The sequence below is a fragment of the Heptranchias perlo genome, chromosome 26 (genome assembly GCF_035084215.1).
Source record: "Heptranchias perlo isolate sHepPer1 chromosome 26, sHepPer1.hap1, whole genome shotgun sequence".
Taxonomy (NCBI): Eukaryota; Metazoa; Chordata; class Chondrichthyes; order Hexanchiformes; family Hexanchidae; genus Heptranchias; species Heptranchias perlo.
In genome coordinates, this window is record NC_090350.1 from 38953961 (window position 1) to 38970124 (window position 16164).

Consider the following 16164-nt stretch of genomic DNA (forward strand, 5'->3'; position numbering starts at 1 on the left):
AGAGGTATCCACTTAGTCCCGTTCCCCTGCCTTTTCCCCATACCCTTTTAATTTTTTTCTTTTTCAAATATTTATCTGCTTCCTTTTTAAAAGCTATTATAGATTGTGTTTCCACCATGGTTTCCAGTAGGGCATTCCATGTCCTAACAGCCCTCTGCGTAAAAACATTTCTCCGAGCCTCTTCCTTCATTCTTTTAGTGATGATCTTAAATTTATGCCATCTAGTTACCAACCAATAGTTTTTGCTCCCCTCAAATTTACCTTAGGAAAAAAACCTCAGAATTTTGAACACTTAGCAGATTTCCTCTTGGCCATCTTTATTTTAATGAAAAGAACCCAAGTTCTTCCAGACTTATCTAAAGTCTCTCATCCCTGGTATCACCTTAGTGGATCTCTTCTGCATCCTCTCCGTAGTCTTGATAACTTCCCTAAGTGCACAATATTCTAACTGCAGCCAAACTAATGATAACTAACTATACTTTTGTTCTATTTCCCTTCTATCTTGATATTATTTTCTCCTTCCCCAGACCATGTGCCAATCCCTCTTTGGTTGGATAATTTGAATACTTTTGCGCCAAGGCACACCAATTTTGGATGCACGTCAATGCAAAATCATTTGTACAACTCAGGACGCAATTTGACTGCGGACTGCACCAATGTCATACTATTTGCACGCTGCAGTATAACTGCAGTCCAGTGTGTATTCAAGTTTCAAACTACATGAATCTTTTTAATGTTAAGACTAAATCCACACTCTCCCAGCAAGCAGCAGTCAGTGTGTAATGTGCAGCCAGCAACATAACCTGTAGTACAGCTGTGCACCTGAGGCAGCAGTAAGGCGAGCTGTTCTCCGGCCTCAGCCAATAGTAATCAGCTGCCAGGTGGTGTACATGTTTCAACCACCACCTTGCCTTTCTGGTCCTGTCCAGCTTTCAGATGTAGCTGCATGCTGCCCAGGTCAAACCAAACACATCTGAGAATATCGACCACATTGCTGGAATGAAGTACTGAAGAGTTGAGAAAATAACAATCAGTAAGTGATAACTTGTTAGGTCAAGTTGATAAGTACAGCATTCGGTCAAGCTGCAATCTGAACTCTATTTTCAAACAGTGATCAAATTTATTTTCTGCCTTTAACACACAGAAAATGTCAATAATTCTAAAGCAGTTGGGCTATTTTTGTATTCTTCCTGACTTGAGAGAACAGAACACTTCTCTCAAGGTCAGTCAACACAAATAAAAACAGGGAGAGGTGTAAAACAGGTTGCCAATTTGCAGTCACCCATTTTACACTATTGCACAGAGTCAAAATTACCCCCCCGAAGAATCAAAACTCAAATGTAACAAAATTTGGGTGTTTTAAAGCTTCACACAGCCAAAACTACACAAGAGCTTTGTACTTTTGCCACAAATGGTTAGATGTCTGCTGGCCTGGCAACGTGTCAATTAAGAGGATTGTGCCCACCCGTACCACTGTGGGATTCAGGCCTAGCAGTGGCTAACACCCATGTTCTCGCCCCCAGAAATACGGGCATTGGAAGTTTTTGAATAATGTCGGTGGCCTGGGTTAAACAGGTGGGCACTCTGGCATCCCTTCCAGTGGATTTTTTTTCAAGTATGCAGTTTGGCATATGTTGGGGTTTAACTTTTTCTCACATCAATGACAGGTCTAAGTACCCTCTTTTCAGTTTAATGACAAGATTTGTGTCAGGAGCCAACTTCAAAAGAAATATATAAAGTAGGTTGGAGTTAATAGGTTAGAAGGTTTGGCTGGTCAACTATTTGCACCTGCAGGGAACACGGCTAACAGTTCAGGACGTTAAGGATGACTTTTGGAGGTGAAAGGCATGGCACAAATACCAGCTATAGCTTTCAGCGGCGAACAGAATCTGAAAAATTTAAAACCAATCAAGGTTCAGACAAGTTGGGAAAAATCAAATGTTCCACCCATTCTGCATTGGTTTGGGTTTTGGGTAGCCCCTCCTTTAAGAAAATCACACTGTGCTCTGTTCTCATTTTATGCATACAGTGTGAAACAGTGCTGTTGGCACTTAACATAATAGAACAGTCAGATAGATCTCTACTGTGTCTAGCTGTGAGTTTCTCATGTCAGTAACTGGAAGAGAAGTTGTTTGTTGAATTCCACCATGCAGAAATAGGGTGAATCAAGAATTCACATTATCTCAATTTCAATCACTCAGTTCGGATTACATGGATGCATTATCTGGTAGCAGGCTTATTGGTGGCTTGCAATGTGAACATTCACTGATAATGAAACCAATGGAGGAATCTGTCCTTTCTTTGCCTATCCTTCCAACTGAGTGCTTACTCAGTAGAAGGGAAAAACCCTTTGGATAAAGCCAGTTTTAAAAAGTTAAAATAATAAATTTGGATAAATATTTAAGAATCCATCATTTGAAAACTCTTGACAAACAGTTATGCAAAAAGAGATCCTGTAGATACTTGAATCTAAAGATTTTTGTTCATTGAAGCATACTGGAAAAGAAAATCTCTCAACTTGCCATTTCTATAACCGAGATTTATTTTAAACAGATCATGCTACATAGCAAGCCCAAGCTTGGGTAGGACACATTTAGAAACTTATTTCCACTTTGCATTCAGCATCATTCTGATATGAGATAGAAAGATAGAAAATTTACGGCACAGAAGGAGGCCATTCAGCCCATTGCGTCCGTGCCGGTCGAAAAAGAGCCACCCAGCCTAATCCCACTTTCCAGCACTTGGTCCGTAGCATTAGGTTATGGCACTTCAAATGCATATTCAAGGATGTGATGAGGGTTTCTGTGAGTTCCAGACTCCTACCGCCCTTTGGGAAAAGTTTTTTCGTCAGCTCCCCTCTAATCCTCCTACCAATCACTTTAAATCTATGCCCCCTGGTTATTGACCTCTCTGCTAAAGGAAATAGGTCCTTCCTATCTACTCTAACTAGGCCCCTCAATTTTGTACACCTCAATTAAATCACCCGTCAGCGTCCAATCTGTTCCAAAGAGAAAAACGCCAGCCGATCCAATCTTTCCTCAAAGCTAAAATTCTCCAGTCCTGGCAACATCCTCGTAAATCTCCTCTGTACCCTCTCTAGTTCAATCACTTCTTTCCTGTAATGTGACCAGAACTGTACGCAGTACTCTAGCTGTGGCCTAATTAGTGTTTTATACAGATATAGCATAACCTCCCTGCTCTTAGATTCTGTGCCTCAGCTAATAAAGGTAAGTATTCCGTATGCCTTGTTAACCACCTTATCTACCTGTCCTGCTACCTTCAAGGATCTGTGGACAAACACTCCAAGGTCCCTCACTTCCTCTACACTTCTCAGTATCCTCCCATTTATTGTGTATTCCCTTGCCTTGTTTGACCTCCCCAAATGCATTACTTCACAACTCTCCAGATTAAATTCCATTTGCCACTTTTCTGCCCAACTGACCAGTCCATTGATATTTTCCTGCAGTCCACAGCTTTCCTCCTCACTATCAACCACACAGCCAATTTTTGTATCATCTGCAAACTTCTTAATCATGCCCCCGACATTTAAGACTAAATCATCAATACATATCACAAAAAGCAAGGGACATAGTCCTGAGCCCTGCGGAACCCCACTGGAAACAATCTTCCAGTCACAAAAACACCTGACCATTACCCTTTGCTTCCTGCCACTGAGCCAATTTTGGATCCAATTTGCCACTTTCCCTTGGATCCCATGGGCTTTTACTTTTTTGACTAGCCTGCCATGTGGGACCTCGTCAAAAACCTTGCTAAAATCGATATAGACTACATCAATCGCACTACCCTTATCGACCCTCCTTGTTACCTCCTCAAAAAATTCAATCAAGTTAGTCAGACATGACCTTCCCTTAACAAATCCATGCTGACTGTCCTTGATTAATCCGTGCCTTTCTAAATGACAGTTTATACTGTCTCAGAATTGATTCCAATAATTTGCCCACCACCGAGGTTAGACTGACTGGCCTATAATTACGAGGCCTATCCTTTTCTCCCAACGGTACAACGTTAGCAGTCCTCCAGCACCACACATGTAGCCAGGGAGGATTCGAAAATGACGGACAATGACAGCGGAGGTTCTGACCTCTGTTGCTTCTTTTAATATGATGTGGAGATGCCGGTGATGGACTGGGGTTGACAATTGTAAACAATTTTACAACACCAAGTTATAGTCCAACGATTTTATTTGAAATTTACAAGCTTTCGGAGGCTTCCTCCTTCCTCAGGTAAATGTCAGGAACTCCTCGAAGCCTACGCATTTATAAATCACAGAACAATACATGGTGATTACAGACAGTCTTTGCAACTGCCCGTTGCCAAGGCAATCATCGTGTTCAGACAGAGAGGCGTTACCTACAGAGCCCCCGAATGTACAGTCAACAAAAGAAAACAAACAGGAAAAAAGAGGCAGAAACATCCGGAAGGCAGAGAAAGCCAGCAAATGACCCGTTATATTAAAAACAGATAGCTTTTGTTCCCTGGTGGGCTTACGTGTAGCGTGACATGAACCCAAGATCCCGGTTGAGGCCGTCCTCATGGGTGCGGAACTTGGCTATCAATTTCTGCTCGACGATTTTGCGTTGTCGTGTGTCTCGAAGGCCGCCTTGGAGTACGCTTACCCGAAGGTCGGTGGCTGAATGTCCATGACTGCTGAAGTGTTCCCCGACTGGGAGGGAACCCTCCTGTCTGGCGATTGTTGCGCGGTGTCCGTTCATCCGTTGTCGCAGCGTCTGCATGGTCTCGCCAATGTACCGTGCTCTGGGGCATCCTTTCCTGCAACGTATGAGGTAGACAACGTTGGCCGAGTCGCAGGAGTATGAACCGTGCACCTGGTGGGTGGTGTCCTCTCGTGTGACGGTGGTATCTGTGTCGATGATCTGGCATGTCTTGCAGAGGTTACCGTGGCAGGGTTGTGTGGTGTCGTGGACGCTGTTCTCCTGAAAGCTGGGTAATTTGCTGCGAACGATGGTCTGTTTGAGGTTGGGTGGCTGTTTAAAGGTGAGTAGTGGAGGTGTGGGGATGGCCATAGCGAGGTGTTCGTCGTCATTGATGACATGTTGAAGGCTGCGGAGAACATGGCGTAGTTTCTCCGCTCCGGGGAAGTACTGGACGACGAAGGGTACTCTGTTGGTTGCGTCCCGTGTTAGTCTTCTGAGGAGGTCTATGCGATTTTTCGCTGTGGCCCGTCGGAACTGTCGATCGATGAGTCGAGCGTTATATCCCGTTCTTACTAGGTTCTTTTAATAGCCTGGGACACATTTCATCCGGGTCTGGCGATTTATCTACTTTCAAAGATGCTAAATCCTTTAATACGTCCTCTCTCACTATGTTTATCCTATCCAATATTTCACACTCATCCTCCTTAACTACAATCTCTTTTGTGAAGACAGACGCAAAGTATTCATTAAGAACCATACCACATCTTCCGCCTCCACACATAGGTTATTTTTTTGGTCTCTAATAGGCCCTACTCTTCCCTTAGTTATCCTCTTGCTCTTACTGTATTTATAAAACATTTCTGGGTTTTCCTTAATTTTACTTGCCAGTATTTTTTCATGCCCTCTCTTTGCTTTCCTAATTCTCGTTTTAATTTCACCCCCGCACTTTCTATACTCCTCTAGGCTTTCTGCAGTATTGAGCTCTCTGTGTCTGACATAAGCTTCCCTTTTTTGCCTTACCTTACCCTGTATGCTCCTCGTCATCCAGGGGGCTCTAGATTTGGCAGTCCTACCCTTTTCCTTTGTGGGAACATGCTTACTTTGAACCTCTTGAAACAGCTACTTGAAGGCAAAAATCAGTGGGAGGCATTCAAGGGGGAGATTCCAGTCCACTTTTGCTAAATCACTTCTCAGCTTAGTAAAATTGGTCTTTCCCCAATTTAGAACTTTTACTCCTGTTCTTCCTTTGTCCTTTTCCATAACTATGCTAAATCTAACTGAATTATGATCACCACCACCAAAATGCTCTCCCACTGATACTCTTTCCACCTGCCCAGCTTCATTCCCTAAAACTAAATCCAGAACTGCTCCCCACCCCCCACTCTTGTTGGGCTTGCGACATACTGGCTAAAAAAAGTTCTCCTGAATCCAATTTCAGAATTCTGCATCCTCTATACCTTTTACACTGATTGTATCCCAGTTAATATTAGGATAGTTGAAATCCCCTTTTACTGGCCTATTGTTTTTGCATTCAGAAGTTTGCCTAAATATTTGTTCTCCTATCTCCCTCTGTTTGGGGGTCTATAGTACACTCCCAGCAGTATAACTGCCCCTTTTTTGTTCTTTCGCTCAACCCATATGGCATCATTTGATGATCCTTCCAACAGCCCTAATTGTTTCTTCAACCAATATTGCCACCACACACCCCCCCACCAATCTCGTCTGAAAATCCTGTAACTAGGAGCATTGAGTTGCCATCCCTGCCCCTCTTTAAGCCATGTCTCAGTAATAGCTAAGATATCATACTTCCAAGTGTCTATCTGTGCCCTCAGTCATCTGCCTTAATCACAATAGTCCTTGCATTGAGGTATATACCATTAAGCACTGCCAAGTCCTTTGTTGTCTAGTTTCTAACCTTTGTTTCCTCTGCTTTCCAAACTCACTTACTAATTTTGTGCCTTCCATTTCCAGCTCTGCTTCTCTCCCTTCTAAATCTATGCTCAGGTTCCCATCCCCCTGGCAAGCTAGTTTAAATCCTCCCCAACAACACTAGCAAATCTCCCCACAAGGATATTGGTCCCGGCCCTGTTGAGATGCAACCCGTCCAGCTTGTACAGGTCCCACCTCCCCCAGAACCGGTCCCAATGCCCCGGGAATCTAAAGCCCTCCCTCCTGCACAATCTCTCCAGCCACACATTCATCTGCACTATCCTCCTATTTCTAATGACGTTTCTGATGAGGAAAATATTTTGGAAATTTTCGTGACATCAGTGCATCTCAACCCTGATGTGGAGATGCCGGTGATGGACTGGGGTTGACAATTGTAAACAATTTTACAACACCAAGTTATAGTCCAGCAATTTTATTTTAAATTCACAAGCTTTCGGAGACTTCCTCCTTTTTTTTTACCTGAGGAAGGAGGAAGTCTCCGAAAGCTTGTGAATTTAAAATAAAATTGCTGGACTATAACTTGGTGTTGTAAAATTGTTTACATCTCAACCCTGGCTGGAGTATAGTGCTCCTGTATCCACAGTTCATATTTTCCATTTATTCTCAAGCTCCAGGCCAATCACAAAATAATTATATGCTGCAAACTTCATGCTCATTGAAAGCTAAATTGCATTTTGCTTCTAACTCTTTAAAAGGCATTACAAAAAGGCGACTTTCAATGCCTGTATTGCATGCCAAAACAAACACCACTGTGTTAAAACTCTAACCCAATAATGTTTACTTTATCAGTGCCTTTGACTGCACACAGATAGCTAATCCCACTATGTTCAGTGTGAACAGTGTTGTTTCCTCATGCTTTGAGGTAGGAAGAAACATGGGAAAAGTAACAGGATAGATAGCTGGTTAAAATTTACATGTGAAGAGTAATTCAGCAAAGGAGAACAGAGAGACTGATTAAGAGGGGAAAAACAGAGTATGAGAGTAAACTAGCAGGGAACATAAAAACTGATTGTAAAAGCTTCTATAAATATGTCAAGAGAAAAAGATTAGTGAAGACAAATGTAGGTCCCTTACAGTCAGAAACGGGGGAAATTATAATGGGGAACAAAGAAATGGCAGAACAATTAAACACATACTTTGGTTTTGTCTTCACAAAGGAGGACACAAATAACCTCCCAGAAATGTTAGGGAACCAAGGGTCTAGTGAGAGAGAGGAATTGAAGGAGACCAGTATTAATTTTTTTTAAAAAGTGCTTGGGAAATTAATGTGGATTTGTCAGCCTTTAGCCCCAGGGCCCGATAATCTACATCCCACAGTACTAAAGGAAGTGGCCCTGGAAATAGTGGATGCATTGGTGGTCATCTTCCAAAATTCTAGACACTCTGGGACAGTTCCTACAGATTCGAGGGTGGCAAATGTAACCCCACTATTTAAAAAAAGGAGGGAATTACAGACCAGTTAGCCTAACATCAGTAGTGGGGAAAATGCTAGAGTCTATTATAAAAGATGTGATAACAGAACACTTGGAAGGCATTAAGGGGATTGGACAAAGTCAGCATGGGTTTATGAAAGGGAAATCATGCTTAACAAATCTACTGGAGTTTTTTTGAGGATGTAACTAGTAGAATAGATAGGGGAGAACCAGTGGATGTGGTGGATTTGGATTTTCAGAAGGCTTTTGATAAGGTCCCACACAAGAGGTTAGTGTGCAAAATTAAAGCACATGGGATTGGGGGGAATATACTGGCATGATTGAGAATTGGTTGACAGACAGGAAACAGAGAGTAGGAATAAACGGGTCTTTTTCCAGGTGACAGGCAGTGACTAATGGGGTACTGCAGGGATCAGTGCTTGGGCTCCAGCTATTCACAATATATAATCAATGATTTGGATGAGGGAACTAAATGTAACATTTCCAAGTTTGCAGATGACACAAAGCTGGGGTGGAATGTGAGCTGTGAGGAGGATGCAAAGAGGCTCCAATGTGATTTAGACAAGTTGGGTGAGTGGGCAAGAACATGGCAGATGCAATATAACGTGGATAAATGTGAGATTATCCACTTTGGTTGTGAAAACAGAAAGGCAGATTATCTGAATGGTGGTAGATTAGGAAAAGGGGAGGTGCAACGAGACCTGGGTGTCCTTGTACACCAGTCGCTGAAAGCAAGCATTCAGGTGCAGCAGGCAGTTGGGAAGGCGAATGGTATGTTGGCTTTCATTGCAAGAGGATTTGAGTACAGGAACAGTGATGTCTTACTGCAGTTGTACAAGGCCTTGGTGAGACCACATCTGGAGTATTGTGTGCAGTTTTGGTCTCCTTATCTGAGGAAGGATGTCCTTGCCATGGAGGAAGTGCAACGAAGGTTTACCAGACTGATTCCTGGGATGGCAGGACTGACGTATGAGGAGAGATTGGGTTGACTAGGCCAATATTCAATAGAATTTAGAAGAATGACAGGTGATCTCATCGAACATATAAAATTCTAACAGGATTAGACAGACAAGATGCAGGGAGGATGTTCCCGATGGCTGGGGAGTCCAGAACCAGGGGTCACAGTCTCAGGATATGGGGTGTGCCATTTAGAACAGAGATGAGGAGAAATTTCTTCGCTCAGAAGGTGATGAATCTGTGGAATTCTCTATCACAGAAGGCAGTGGAGGCCAAGTCATTAGATGTATTCAGGAAGGAGATAGATATATTTCTTAATGCTAAAGGGATCAAGGGATATGAGGAAAAAGCGGGAACAGGGTACCAAGTTAGACGATCAGCCATGATCATTTTGAATGGCGGAGCAGGCCCGAAGGGCCGAATGGCCTACTCTTGCTCCTATTTTCTATGTCAAATTCATGAGAATTTGGTGAAAATCTGAACATCCAATTTAAAAAAAAACTAATAGAATCATGAGGCAAAGAAATAGATGACTTAAACTGTAACCTCCAGTCCTTTGACTACCAAGGAAACATCGCGCTCTCCTTCACATTCTTGACTTTTTCTATTTATTATGATCTACTCCTGAGCTTTCCTCTTCCATTTCACCAATAATCCAAATACATTATCCTTTCTCCCCCTGCATTCTCACAGTGCGATAAGTTTTGATTTCAACACTATCTTCTAGTCTATTTTCCAGGACCTCAGAGCTATAGAACTCATCGCCTTCTTCTGTCCCTTTCTCCTACAATCGACAAGTTTAAAAATCCATCTCGACATTACTTAACCCCTACTTCTTGATTCACCCAATTTTCTTTTACCTTGGTGGTGTACTGGACTAAACCCTTCATCTAGGTTTCTCATTAAAAATGTATACAAAACCTGGGAAATGACTACATAGTGCAAGTACTGCTCTACTGTTAGACAGGGGTGAGTGAGGCTGGCTACAAATGTTCTAAATTGGGCCATATTTTTATGTTTCCCATGAACCTCAATAATGCAATCTCGAGTTGCTCCCTTGATAAAGTTATGTTTTCTCAAAGTCTGGGGGTGGTAGTTAATTCAGATTTGACCAAGACGACTTCGAGAATTTTTCTAGTTATTGATTTTAAATAAAACTGTTGCACAGTACGAGCTGTAATGTAGTTATTCCATCCAAAGCATTGAATTTTGCAAGTTCTAACCTCCATTGTGAAAGTTCCCAAACTCCCTTCTGCATAGCAAGAAAGAACTTGCACTTATTTGGTGCCTTTAACGATTGTAGGACATTCCAAAGCGCTTTACAGCCAATTAAGTACTTTTTGAAGTGTAGAAGTGTGATGCCTCAGCTAAGCAGCCCTATAACGTCGGACAGGAGACACTTCCTACGATGTAAGGATCCCAAATATCATTCTAAACACTTTGGAAATTAAATTTTTTTTTTAAATAGTAAGTGTACATAAAAGTTTCCAGCCTTGTCACACTCCAAAGTCTCCCACTTTTTTTGCATGCATAAAATATAGAGAAAGCCTATCATTTCTTGCTGTTTTTTCGGACCTTAGAAAATGGCCACAGATTTACAACTATCGGCCAATCCACAGAGCAACAATTAACCTCTCGTTGACTATTTGCCTACTTACTGCAATTAGACCTTGTGGTCTTAAAGAGGCAGAGCTCCGCCATTGCGAATAATGCACACATTGCATGGTACGATGCTGCTGTCATTATAAAACAATGTACTATCCAACTTACCACAAGGGTAACCATGGTAAATCAGCTGGTTCACTATTATTTTTAGTAGATTGGAAACAAATTTACATTTAGGTTTTCAAATGATTTCCCTGCCCTCAAGTGCATTTGCCCAGCAAGCAATTGCTATTTGACTTTTATTTTTTGCTACTTCATCCATCAAGAAAGAGAGAGAAATAATGGCAGAAAAGGAGAAATGGAAAGAAGAGTAGAAGGACAGAAAGAGACAGAGGGAAGATTCAAAGCAAGAAACATGCACATCAGGCATCCACATTCTCCCATAATGACACTTTTGGAAAGCTTCCAAATTCTGTTTTTGGGTTTCCAAGCAAGGAAATTGAAATAACTGGACCTGGACCGCTGGATTTTAGTCCATTACGAGTACCTATTAATAATATTTTTTGAATCGATTGCTACATGATAGTCTTGATAATAGGAGCCTTAGGATACTTATGTAGTTGATTCTGGCAAGTTCTTACCAGCAAAGTCTGCCTATATAGATATCCAAGATCCTTACCAGTATCTCAAAATCTCATTTTAATCCAGTTGAAGCTTCTAAAAAAATTAAAAGTGGGTTGTATGACCCAGAAGGCCAGTTTACTCTTACTGCATGTGCTAATTTGGAGTCTGCTTCTTGACCTTTTAACAATCAATTATCCCACGAGCAAAGATATGTCAGCCTGACTGATTAACAATGAACTGCCATTGCTATTTAGTTGCCAACTTGAGAAAAAATGTTAAATGGTACGAAACACTTGGTTCAACCTCAAACATAATGAAGGTGCATGCAAACTTGTGCAAGGCCCAGGTGTTTTTCCGTAAAGGATTTTATAAAAATGAATTAGAACACAAGAACATAAGAAATAGGAGCAGGAGTAGGCCAATCGGCCCTTCGAGCCTGCTCCGCCATTTAATAAGATCATGGCTGATCTGATCCTAACCTCAAATCTAAATTCATGTCTAATTTCCTGCCCGCTCCCCATAACCCCTAATTCCCTTTACTTCTAGGAAACTGTCTATTTCTGCTTTGAATTTATTTAATGATGTAGCTTCCACAGCTTCCTGGGACAGCAAATTCCACAGACCTACTACCCTCTGAGTGAAGAAGTTTCCCCTCATCTCAGTTTTGAAGGAGCGGCCCCTTATTCTAAGATTATGCCCCCTAGTTCTAGTTTCACCCATCCTTGGGAACATCCTTACCGCATCCACCCGATCAAGCCCCTTCACAATCTTATATGTTAATTGAAAGTTATAAGTTCATTAACTTATAAGAGTATACAGCACCCAGTGCAAAAGGTTAATTTCATCTTATTGATATGCCCAAACATCCCTGGATAATTTGACAAATTCAGGAAGGCAGCTATGCAGTCACCTATTCAACAAAGGGATAAAAGCGGATGGTAAACAAGCTTATTACCTACGCGTTCAGATGCACAAAATCACTGAGAAAGGAAAGTCCCTATCTTTAGCTGATTGTGACATACATAACGGAAACTTGGCAATTGATTGGATGGATGATGGCATTCTGCTTAATAATTTTACATACGTGGGAGTCTGATTTTGCAATGTTGCTCACTTCGAGAATTATCTCATGCTACTGTATTATACAGAGAACACGCGTGTGACATAGCTTTCCACTAGGCTGAGCCAACCAAACACTGGCTGTGCACCGCTGAAGCATTTTCAAGTCCAGCTCAGGAGTAAACAGAGGGTTTACTTTAGCAAAGATTGTAATGTAATAGTGGCTTTATCTTTTGGGAGTTGGTCTCTGCATTGCGCAAGAGGATTGGGCCAGGAGGGAGAAGGAATGAAACCCACTTTTGCTGAGCTCCCCAAATTTTGGATAACATATTGCTGCAATGCTGGTTGCACAAACAGCCACAGCAGAGCTGAAGGCATAAAATTGGCCACCAGTCGTGAATGTGACAAGACTCTAAGTCAAAATTTATTTTCATTAATTTTCAAAACAAAACATGGCTGGTTACCTTTAGTTTTGAACCTGACACCCAATTATTCACCATTACTGATTCCAACATGGCTGCTGCAACATAGCAGAACCTCAGGTTCTGAGTGGTGATTTTAATTGGATGCAATGCAAATGCCAGTTAGTGGCAGAAGCCTCCCAAAGAGGCTGCAGTGCACTTATACTGGAGACATCAGTAGTGCTACAGCAAATAAATGTCTTTTCCCCATTCTTTTAGATTGATAAACAACTAAGAACAATGTGTTGATGCCACGAAAAGGAAGCTTAACATTTGAAAATATAAACCTAATGTTGATTAACTTTGTAAGCTGATCCAAAAGGAAGATTTTCTGAATGGGTGTTTTAACCAGTAAAACCAACGACAATCTGGAGTCCATCACGACCCAGAATTTGGTTGGCTGAAAGAGATACCCAGCAAATTATTAGTATCAAGTCTGGTCAAAACAATCCTAGATTCTGAGCCGACAAGTTCCAACGAAGAAATCCAATTCGATACCCCCAGGTAGAAAAACATCAGATTTATGACCCGATTCCTAACACCATGGACTTTTAATTTCAGCTGTCCCATGAAGTGCAGTTGCAGAACAGAAGTAAGATGCTATCTCACAGAGAGGGACGGGAAGTCACATTTTTTTTTTAAAAACGGAGGAATCCAGGTAGAGGGCCAAAGAAACTAACGCACACCACTGCCAAGGTTAGAAAGAATAAGTGACGAGAAGCAGCGATACAGCAAGTAAAATCTTGAAGTTTAAAAGCCTGACGATTGTTGGGGGAAGTAAAGACTGAGGCAGTAGGAGGTACAGATGATGTAATGGATCTTGATTTCAACATATTGAGGATGCAGGGAGGAGGAAGTGTGCGCAGGATGGTGTATTTGGAGCTTAAGACGGGAAAATTCAGGAACACTGACCATAGTAGCATTCCATTTGCCATTAACATTTGAATTATCCTGTGCTGATATCCCACAGATCCTAGCAGCGTAAGTACAGCTCATCTGTCCCCTCCCTCTTCCTGCAGGGAAATGTTTGTCAGCTGAATATACCTGAAGAAGGGGCCAGGAGAAAAACAAATGTGACTTATCAGAACAAAAGCAAAAGCAAAAAGGTAGATTGTTTTCATTCCTTCATGCTGTGCATGCAGTTATCGTGTGTTCATGTTATGTTTAACATGCAGTCCATCAGCAAACAGCCTCAGACTTCAATGACCTTTCATATTTTCTTGCAGGGTACGTGCCCGTTCCTGAAGTTATTCTGCCACAAGAGATGTTTTTTCATGAAATTTAATGAAACATGTCGCCTGACAGTCTGCTTCTGTCTGCTGCTTGGAAACCTACATGAGAAACAGACCACTGTTTGTTTCCTAAGTGGTACTAGTCAACCAGTTTCAAATTCTACTAATGTATCGACTAAACAAGCTAAAGAATCACCATTGGCCACCATTCAAGATTAGGGCTGGGAAATTCCTCAGAACTGCTCCCGCTCTGCTGGTGTTATTGCAACAGAAATTCTGGAAACTTATGGTGAAGTAATGCCAGAGCGTGAGCGGTTCCGAGCAATTTTCCTGACCAATGGAGTGAAAAAACTACATTCCTACGAAGCCAGACTCAGTGGTTTACATCACCACATTTCTGATAGTGTTAGATTGACATTCAGTTCCATTGCTCTAGGAATCAGGGGATCAGCTTCTATGTCCAACCCCATTCTGTTGTGCTGCAGAAAGCATAGCGATGAGGGGCGAAACATGCCTTAGGTTGTATACAAGAGTCAACTTGCATCAGGAACTCAAAAAAAAAACACTCACGTTTATTCAAAGCCACAGAGCATTTCAAAAACAATAAATGCACCTTTTGTGAAGCTGAAATTAATATCATACCTATCATTTATCTTAGTCCCTAGGATGTATAATTATGCTGTGTGCTAAAGACAGACTATGAAACATATAATCTTCCTTTTATACTTATGACACACCTATCTTTAAGACAGATCCTTTTAAAAATACTTGCAGAAAAGTAATGGTTCACAGTTTTTATGCATCTATTCACCCTGCAAAAGTATTACATTTTTTGCAATACCTCCTGTCAAATGTAATTGAGAAAATCATAAACATTGCAGATATTGCCCTGAATTCATGCAAGCATGGATTTACCTGCAAAATTCATTTTCCTCATTTATTTTCCCCTTTACTTCCTCTTCAGATCGGAGTACAATCCTCTGAACAGCAGCGACCCTCTGGTACTTCACACGAACTTGGATAGTGAGTGTTGGTGGGTTACTCAGCCACAAGGACCATTATTGCCTAACCTATTCCTGTCCAAACCTGATTGTTATTGAATCACAATCAGGTGCAGTAACTTTGACTGATTTTCCTCCATCCTAAAGCAGGGGACCTTTGAAGCAAATAGTAGCACCACCAAAACCACTGTCTTGATTGAGATCAGTTAGCTGAGCACAAACCAGGAAATGAACCTAATTTCTCTGTATCTAACCTATCAAATCCCTTAATCATTTTAAATACCTCAATTGGATCACCCCTCAACCGTGTCAAATTTTATTTGATAATTGCTCCTCTGAAGCACCTTGGGATGTTTTACTCTGTTAAAAAGGTGCTATATAAATGCAAGTTGTGTTATAAACAAGGGACTACAAGCCAAGTTTGTGCAACCCGTCCTCATAATTTAACCCTATGAGCCCTGGTATCATTCTGGTGAATCTCAATCATAAAACAATTTGCATAGGCTTGATCATCTGTAACGGAAAAAGATAACCATTTAAACCACCTTATCAAAGCAGTGTCAAGCTGTGTAACTTATTTATAGAATCTGTTGAAGGGTGCATTTGTTTTGATCATTACAAATATTCATTGGAGCATCTGAACTGCAACCATGACAGCTATTTAGCACCTGGATGCACACATAACTCCCAGGAAAGTCAACTGCAATAAATCGACACGTGTTGCCCGATATCTGGTTGTTTCTAAAAATATGCTCAGTAAGAAATGACAATCATCTCTGCACACAAGCTTATAGAGAGATAGTCTGTATGCCTGTAAGGCACAGACAGGCCAGACATCATGTCATGTCAAAACACTCGGGACATTTGGAGAGCTGCTGCAGTGATTTACAGTACCAAAAGCAATCAGCAAACATAGCAGCGCAGTCACCATAGTAACAAAGCAAAAGCAAACAAATAAACCCTAAACTCTCATAATCCAAAGTATTTCACTATTACCTGCTTACATCCACAAACATAATAAATCCAGCTTTAAGACTACTTACTTTGCTGTTAGCTCCAACCCAAAGGATACTCAGGTTTGTTGGAGATCAATTCAACACCAACCACTGCAAATCACAGGAGTAGAAATTGGACCTCGTTGTGCCTGTTTTATTGAGTGCAACGAG

The 16164-nt window shown here is 41.5% G+C and overlaps 1 protein-coding gene across 6 annotated transcripts in view; it reads right to left on the reverse strand.

The window, feature by feature from the left end:
• Positions 1-16164, reverse strand: part of LOC137342716 (cAMP-dependent protein kinase inhibitor alpha-like) — a 119496-nt gene that overhangs the window by 68854 nt on the left and 34478 nt on the right. Inside the window, exon 1 of one of the 6 annotated variants that reach the window (XM_068006857.1) lies at positions 14913-14978. The exons of the other annotated variants lie outside the window; for them this stretch is intronic. The gene's annotated coding sequence lies outside the window, so the exon portion shown is untranslated. Of the gene's footprint in view, positions 1-14912; positions 14979-16164 lie in introns of those variants that run through there. 6 annotated transcript variants of the gene reach the window in all.